Source organism: Anticarsia gemmatalis, chromosome 17 (genome assembly GCF_050436995.1).
Source record: "Anticarsia gemmatalis isolate Benzon Research Colony breed Stoneville strain chromosome 17, ilAntGemm2 primary, whole genome shotgun sequence".
Lineage (NCBI taxonomy): Eukaryota > Metazoa > Arthropoda > Insecta > Lepidoptera > Erebidae > Anticarsia > Anticarsia gemmatalis.
In genome coordinates, this window is record NC_134761.1 from 11,334 (window position 1) to 19,987 (window position 8,654).

The window sequence follows — 8,654 nt, forward strand, 5'->3', positions numbered from 1 at the left end:
ACCTAACCTAACCTAACCTAACCTAACCTAACCTAACCTAACCTAACCTAACCTAACCTAACCTAACCTAACCTAACCTAACCTAACCTAACCTAACCTAACCTAACCTAACCTAACCTAACCTAACCTAACCTAACCTAACCTAACCTAACCTAACCTAACCTAACCTAACCTAACCTAACCTAACCTAACCTAACCTAACCTAACCTTTTTTTTTTTTTTTTTTAACTCGGTTAATGCATGAAATTGCATCCCCAGCACCCGGGGGAGCGCTGGGGTATGTGGGGCTCTCCGAACCAGAAGGGCTAGGCCTACCCACTAAACCACCGAGGTGTTGCTTCCTCCTCCGCATAATGTCGAGGCTGCGGGATCGCTTAAAGCACGCAACCGCAGCCCCGACGCAACCTAACCTAACCTAACCTAACCTAACCTAACCTAACCTAACCTAACCTAACCTAACCTAACCTTTTTTTTTTTTTTTTTTTTTTTTTTAACTCGGTTAATGCATGAAATTGCATCCCCAGCGCCCGGGGGAGCGCTGGGGTATGTGGGGCTCTCCGAACCAGAAGGGCTAGGCCTACCCACTAAACCACCGAGGTGTTGCTTCCTCCTCCGCATAATGTCGAGGCTGCGGGATCGCTTAAAGCACGCAACCGCAGCCCCGACGCGGCTGTCCATCAATGGACCCGTCCACAGTGTGGGACGACACCGCAACACACTGGTGCCGTCCCTCCACATACCCCCTCGTGCAATGACCAGAAAACTCCCCCGAGTTCGCCGGCCGAAGGGGGCCTTCGGAGGCCGGGACAGACTGCGCGCAGATGCGCAGTATGTCCCGGCCTCCGGTATAATCCGCGCCGGCCACCGAGCCCGGAGGTGGCAGACAGCCCTCTCCCGGACCAGGCGGCCCAACAACTTCTCCTACTACTACTGACTACGGCGGGGGGAGGAGGTGTGCATACCTCCTTCTTCGTACACCCCGCCTCCGCTGGCGGCGCGGGTCGGAGGAAGACGCCTCACGATCCCGCTCCGCGGCCTCCTTCTGCGAAATGACTGACTCGCAGAAGGTGGCCACCGCCCTCCAGGACCCCTCGCTATTCAGCATCGAGCTGATCACGTTAGTTAGCGAGAGGTCCCCCTCCACGAACGCCGACATAGCGTGCCTCTGCGGCCCCCAGGCCGCGCACTCGACCAATGTGTGGTGCGCTGTATCTTGCTGCGCACCACATTCATGGCAAACCGGTGATGGTTCCCGGCCCGCAATCTGGTGCAGGTACTTACCGAAACAACCGTGTCCGGTAAGTACCTGCACCAGCCGGAAGGACAGAACCCCCCACTTTCTACTCAACCAACGGGACAGGTGTGGCTGAATCGCCTCCACCGTGTCGCGGCCAGCGACTGGGGACCGCAGTTGTTCGTCCCATCTTCTGACCAGGTCCGTTTGCGCCTCTGACCTGGTCCTCCGCACTTCGTCAAAGTCAGGGCGTTCGCCCCGCGTTCTTGCCTCCACTTTGCAGGCATACACCCGCGCTAAGACCCCTGCCTGTAATTCCCAGGGGGGGTCGCCCGCCAGTAGGGTGGCCGCCGTCCATGATATGGTACGGTACCCCCTTATCGCTCTCACCGCTATCACCCTCTGGGGTCTCCTCAACAATACTAAGTTTTTAGCGGTGAGAGCGTCCGCCCACACGGGGGCACCGTACAGCGCCATGCTTCGGACGATGCCGGTATAAAGGCGCCGGCAGGCCGAGCCTGGGCCCCCCAAATTAGGGAGCAGCCGACCTAGAGCGGCCGCTGCGGCGATTAGCTTCGGGGCTAATTGCGTAAAGTGGGCCCCGAAGTTCCACCGTCCATCTAATGTGAGACCCAGGTACTTGAGTTGGGCCCTCACCGGCACATCTACTCCCTGAACAACGATGCGCGCGTCTGGGGGAGGTCCCCTCCGCGGTCCGTGGAATAGGAGGGCCTCCGTCTTCGTTAAGGAGACCCTCAAGCCCAAGAGCGCGAGCCGGTCCACCACCAAAGACACGGCGATTGTGGCCAGCCGCGCCGCCTCCTCATAAGACCCGCCCCGGGCAGCGACGAAGGTGTCGTCCGCGTAACCGATGACTTCCGCGCCGGGGGGAACCGGCCCGCGAAGGAGCCAGTCGTATCCGATGTTCCACAGGGTCGGACCCAGAACCGACCCCTGTGGAACACCGCACGTCATTCGCCGCGCATACCGTCGGCCATCTCGGCCCTCCCAAACAATTTGTCTGTCCTGGAGGTACGCCCCCAACAGCTTCCGGAGATAGGAGGGCACCCCATGGTACCGGAGTGCCTCCATGATAGTCTCGAACGGAATACTGTTGAAGGCATTCGCCACATCCAGCGATACCCCCAGGACAACGTCTCCAGCCGCAACCGCTCCTCTGCTAAACTCTTTAAGGGCTGTTAGGGCGTCTAAAGTAGACCGCCCTGCCCTGAATCCATATTGGGCCTCTGAAAGCTGGGGCCCGACCACCTCAAAGTGCTGGATGAGGCGAGATGCGATTATTTTCTCGAGCAACTTGCCCGTCTCGTCCAGCAAAACAATTGGCCTGTACGCCGAGGGGGAGTCAGGGGACCGATCTCCCCCTTTCGGGAGCAAGCACAACCGCCCGACCTTCCACTGCTTCGGGAACTCTCCTCTGCTAATGCATGCATTGAAGAGTCCCCGAAGCTGTTCTTCCAGATATTTTGACGCTACCGCCAGCAGTCGTCCCGGAACGCCGTCAGGCCCCGGAGCCGTTTTCCTGCCACGAAGTCGGTCCAGGGCCAGCTCCATCTCTCCCTCTGAAATTGAGGGGGGAGCCTCTTCCTCTGCGGGCTCCGGAGTAGGAGGAGCCATCACTGGGGGCGTGTGTCCCGGCGAATTGGGGAACAGTTCGCCCACCACCCTGCCGAGAAGATCCGGCTGTAGGGTTTCCGTTAACGGGGCGCCAAGATTGCGTAATTTCTTTCGAGCCGCTCGGTAGGGACGCCCCCACGGGTCCCTGTCTAGGTCCGCCAGGATCTCCTCAAAGGCGGCCGATTTGGCTTGGCTTATGGCCAGTTGTAGGGCTCGCTTGGCGGCGCCATACTGCTCCCGCAGTTCCGCCAGTTCAACATCGGCTCCCTCCCGGTCCGGAGCCCGCCGGTTCCGTGCTTGACAACGGGCGTGTGCTCTACGGGCTCTGTTGGCCGATATGCGAAGTTCGGCTATCTCCGGGGTCCACCAGTAGACGGACTTGCGTGCTGGTCGACGCCGCGCCCTCGGCATGGACGAATCACACACTTCTGCGAGGATGGTGTGCATCCGGCCGGCCAACACCTCCGTGTCGGCTCCCTCCTCCGGCCTGGGGGCGAACCATCGGTGAACGATGGCCGCCTCCTCCGCCAGCTCCTTGTCGAGCCGGCCTAAGTTCCACCTGGGGAAGGTGCTGACGGGCCGCCGCCCACTCGCCGCACCTCCCGAGGGAGGGGAGACCTCAAATCTTATGTAGAGGTGGTCAGATAGGGTCTCGACTTCCTCCTCCACCCTCCATCCGACCACCCTGCGCGCGACTGCAGGAGTGGAAAAGGAGAGGTCCACGATAGACCCCCCGTTGTGACGCACGCAGGTGTGGACTGTCCCCAAGTTGAGCAGGGACAGCCCGGAGAGTAGTCCCCATACTTGGACCGCCTCCCCCCTCCCGTCCGTGACGGGGCAGCCCCACGCCCGGGACTTAGCGTTGAAGTCGCCGAGCACCAAGATGGACCCCGGCGACCTGCGAAACACAGCCGCCCTGACAGAGTCCAGGAATGCCTCGAACTCTGCCAGGGAGCGGTTGGGGGAGAAGTACACCCCAACAATGGTGTACTCCCCCCATCCGACCACGACGTAACCTGCCCCCCTTTCGATGACGACAAGAGGGGGGCCAACACCCATCCGGACCACCACCGCCACCGAACCGTCGAGGTCCCCGGCCCAGTTAGAATGGGGGGGGATGAAATACGGCTCGCAAGCCACCGCAACGTGCACCTGCCACTGCGCGAGGGATTGAAGGAGGAGATCCTGTGCCCTCGCACAGTGGTTGAGATTCGCCTGTAGGAAGCTAGCATGTCGACTACAATCCATTATTATTCTGACATGCTAGCCTCCCTGTCTGCCCTCCCTGGCCGAGTCGAGGCGGTGGGAGCTCTCCACGCCCCCACGCCCGACCTTCCTTTTACCGTGGGGGGAGCACAAAGCCTCCCCCCCATTAGATGTCCGGCCGGCTTTCCGGCCGCAGCGCAGACGCTGCACCGCATGGTTGCGGATTTGCAGGCTGCAGTTTTATGTCCCTCCTCGCCACACCGGAAGCATATTTTGCTGCGGTCGACGGGAGAGGGACATGTCGGCCTTGTATGGCCAACGCCCAAACACCTGTAGCAGCGGAGAGGCCGCTGCTCTAGTAGTCGGACCGTTGCAGAGGTCCATCCGACCATTAATTTGGCCGCCTTCGATATGGTCTTGGAGGCCGCCACCGGGCACTCGACTATACACGAGCCCATTCCATCGGGGCCCGCGGTGATAGGGTGGACCTTGACTTGGTCCACTAGACACCCCCCGGCACGAGACACAGCAACGGCCACTTTTTCAACAGTGGCCGTATCCCCAAGCCCCAGCACCCGCAGATCGGCGCATTTGACGGGGACCGCTACCTCGGCAACCCCGTCGAGGGCAACCTTCAATTTGTCGGCCAGGGCAATGGCCTTGTCCTGGCTTTGGGAGCCTGGGATCTCGATAATCCGGGCCCCTGTGGCGGATCGGCGAAAGTGGACGGACTCTATGCCCAGGTCCGCCGGATTCACCGCCTCCTCTGCCCGCTCCATGAGCTGGGCGTACGTCACTCCCTTAGCGGCAGCCTCCGTGTTCAGGGTGACCAGTACCGCGGCCGTCTTCGGGGCAGTCAGCTTAGGCTTGGCCCGCTGGGTCTTCTTAGCCGCCTGGGAGGCCGGTTTTTGTGCCGCCGTGGAGGGGGGGGACTTTTTCCCCTTCCCCTTTCCCTTCTTTACCACCTCCGTCCAGGTGGTCGCTTGGTTCGATGGACCCGCTACAGGAGTGGTGTCCATCGCCTCCGGAGTCGGAGGGACCGCCGGCAGTTCGGGGACCGGGGGATGACTCACTCCCTTTTTATTCCCTTTTTTCCTCCCCTTCTTACCCGACTTGTTCGCGGCGCTAGAGGACTCCGCTGCAACAGGGGCCGGGGCAGAAACCGGCACCGGCATCGGGGTATCAACTGACCCCACCGGGGTCCTGTCCGCCCTTAGAGGCGGACGAATCCTCGTCTCCGGAAGGAGGCGCTCCTCGATGCCCTCAAACCGGGCATTGATCATGGTCCCGACCGAGGCGATGATTGAGCGCCTAAATTCTTCCAACAGCTCCCCCATGCCGGGCATAGTATTCGGGGCTGCTGGGGCAGGCGGTGGGCAAGTTGCCCTCGTGGCGGTAGTAGCGCTCGCCTGCTCCAACTCCAGCAGCAGCGATTTGCGCTCAGCCTTCAACGCCTCATTCTCCCGGCGGAGGCGAGAAAACTCCACCTGGGTGCGGCGCACCTCGTCCGACACCGTTCTGTCCGCCAGGGCCTCTACAATATCGAGAAGACCCGTCGCCGCCATATTGAGGGTCCTCATATAACCCCCCTTTAGGTTTTTTGATGTGCGCACAACCTCAAAAATGGCTGCTGCACTCACGCCGGCCTGCGCCCTTAGCTGCTCGGCATCGAGCAGATGCGGCGCGTCCAGTGTTGGGCGCTCAAGCCCCTCGTCCGGGTCAAAGATGGGCGCCGGGGGTCCCATTGTTTTACGGGACGAACTCGACCGACTCCTGGTAGAAGGTGCACCCGGAGTGGTCCTACCGCGCCTAGCTACCGGCTCACGTGGAGCAGTGCGGTCTTCGGTTTCAGTTTCCGAGCCCGAGACTTCAGACCCGAGAACCGAAGGCGTTCGGTGTCTTTTTCGGCGGGCACCGTCGCCCGAAGCCAAAAATTCATCCACTCCGACTGGGAGTCGCTCCAGCACCACAACTGGAGTAAGGGGCCTGGAACCCCCTCCTCCGACAATCGACGAGGGTCGCGCAACACTGGGCGTGCGACGACCCTCCACCACTGCGCAGTCAACGCTGCCGGGCTTTTTGCCCCCGATCTCCTCCTCACTGTTGGGCTTCTCGCCCCTCCCACTGTTAACGTCGTTTATGTTTTGATTAAAAGGTTCCATAAAGAGTCCCACGAGTATGGGGGAAATAAACCGTCCACCCAGGCAGAGCCCCCTGTACCTGGGTAACCCTATTACACGGTGAGGTCGGGCAGGTTTCACCGGATCTTACAAACTAACTTTTTTTAGTGAGGTTAAGTCCTCTTGGCCCGGCCAATTAAGGCAAGGCCCTCGGTCCCAGCAGTGGCCGCGAGACGTGACCACGACACCTCCGCTGGGATAACGAGTTTGAGGGCGGTGACCGAAGTCTGCCCTCCCGGAGACGATACCGAAACCGGGAGAGCCCGCCCTCCCACCGACGGATCACCCGTCCCTCCTCCGTCACCTGTGCCCTCTGCAAGCAGAGGGACACGCACAGTGATTTTTTATAGAGGTTTTCTTCCTCGCGACCGCTGTCTCCCCGACCTCCGACAAGCAGCCCCCGATCCTGACCCAAAAGTTGAGCCAGGCTTGCGGTTTGGGTCCGCCGAGAACGGTACTCAGCGGACACCCCCACCCCGGGCAGGACATGAAAGTCCGCCCCCCCATGGTTTTTTATAGAGGTTTTCCTTCCTCTCTCGTGCAGTGGCGCTCGCGCACCACCACACGGTGTGAAGGGACCTGGTTCTGAGCCTGAAGGCCTCAGAACGAAACGGTCCCTTCGGGTCTGTCTTGGCTTCGCTAATGCTACTGAGCCCCCTCACCACGACAAGGTGCAGACCCACGAGGGGGAAAAAAAAAATGTGGAACGCTTCACGATTTTGCGTGTCATCCTTGCGCAGGGGCCATGCTAATCTTCTCTGTATCGTTCCAATTTTAGTATATGTACTGCCGAAGCAAGTACAAAAAAAAAAGACAACTCCCGCACTAAGAATTGCTCTTGTGTCGCGGGGACTTTTACAAACATACAAACAACGGACACAAAGCACAACCAGACCCGAAACAATTTTTTGTGGATCGCACAAATAATTGCTCCGTGTGGGAATCGAACCCACGACCTCCCGACGCAGTGGTATCGGCGTGGCGACCTAAACCACTGCGCCACGAAGGCAGTCAAAAGACAAGAATGACCCCGACGTGATTTGAACACGCAACCTTCTGATCTGGAGTCAGACGCGCTACCGTTGCGCCACGGAGTCGTTAACCTAACCTAACCTAACCTAACCTAACCTAACCTAACCTAACCTAACCTAACCTAACCTAACCTAACCTAACCTAACCTAACCTAACCTAACCTAACCTAACCTAACCTAACCTAACCTAACCTAACCTAACCTAACCTAACCTAACCTAACCTAACCTAACCTAACCTAACCTAACCTAACCTAACCTAACCTAACCTAACCTAACCTAACCTAACCTAACCTAACCTAACCTAACCTAACCTAACCTAACCTAACCTAACCTAACCTAACCTTTTTTTTTTTTTTTTTTTTTTTTTTTTTAACTCGGTTAATGCATGAAATTGCATCCCCAGCGCCCAGGGGAGCGCTGGGGTATGTGGGGCTCTCCGAACCAGAAGGGCTAGGCCTACCCACTAAACCACCGAGGTGTTGCTTCCTCCTCCGCATAATGTCGAGGCTGCGGGATCGCTTAAAGCACGCAACCGCAGCCCCGACGCGGCTGTCCATCAACGGACCCGTCCACAGTGTGGGACGACACCGCAACACACTGGTGCCGTCCCTCCACATGCCCCCTCGTGCAATGGCCGGAAAACTCCCCCGAGTTCGCCGGCCGAAGAGGGCCTTCGGAGGCCGGGACAGACTGCGCGCAGATGCGCAGTATGTCCCGGCCTCCGGTATAATCCGCACCGGCCACCGAGCCCGGAGGTGGCAGACTGCCCTCTCCCGGACCAGGTGGCCCCACAACTACTCCTACTCCTACTACGGCGGGGGGAGGAGGTGCGCGTACCTCCTTCTTCTTACACCCCGCCTCCGCTGGCGGCGCGGGTCGGAGGAAGACGCCTCACGATCCCGCTCCGCGGCCTCCTTCTGCGACATAACTAACTCGCAGAAGGTGGCCACCGCCCTCCAGGACCCCTCGCTATTCAGCATCGCGCTGATGACGCTAGTTAGCGAGAGGTCCCCCTCCACAAACGCCGACATTGCGTATCTCTGCGGCGCCCAGGCCGCGCACTCCACTAGTGTGTGGTGCGCCGTGTCTAATGGCGCGTCACATTCGTGGCAGGCCGGCGTCGGTTCCCGGCCCGCAATCTGGTGCAGGTACTTACCGAAACAACCGTGTCCGGTAAGTACCTGCACCAGCCGGAAGGACAGAACCCCCCACTTCCTACTCAGCCAACGGGACAGGTGTGGCTGTATCGCCTCCACCGTGTCCCGGCCAGCGACTGGAAACAGCAGCTGTTCGCTCCACCTCGCAATCAGGTCTATTTGCGCCTCCGACCTTATCCTCCTCACGTCGTCAAAATCTAGTCGTTCGCC

At 59.6% G+C, this 8,654-nt stretch overlaps 2 non-coding genes across 2 annotated transcripts; both read right to left on the bottom strand.

Moving 5' to 3' along the window:
- Nucleotides 1–6,950: 6,950 nt before the first annotated feature.
- On the bottom strand, nt 6,951–7,057 carry LOC142980318 (U6 spliceosomal RNA). Its single transcript, XR_012959872.1, has one exon. It is a non-coding gene; the product is annotated as a U6 spliceosomal RNA (small nuclear RNA).
- A 223-nt stretch (nt 7,058–7,280) lies between these two features.
- Nucleotides 7,281–7,352, bottom strand: TRNAW-CCA (transfer RNA tryptophan (anticodon CCA)). Its single transcript has one exon. It is a non-coding gene; the product is annotated as a tRNA-Trp (tRNA).
- Between the last annotated feature and the right edge of the window lie 1,302 nt (nt 7,353–8,654).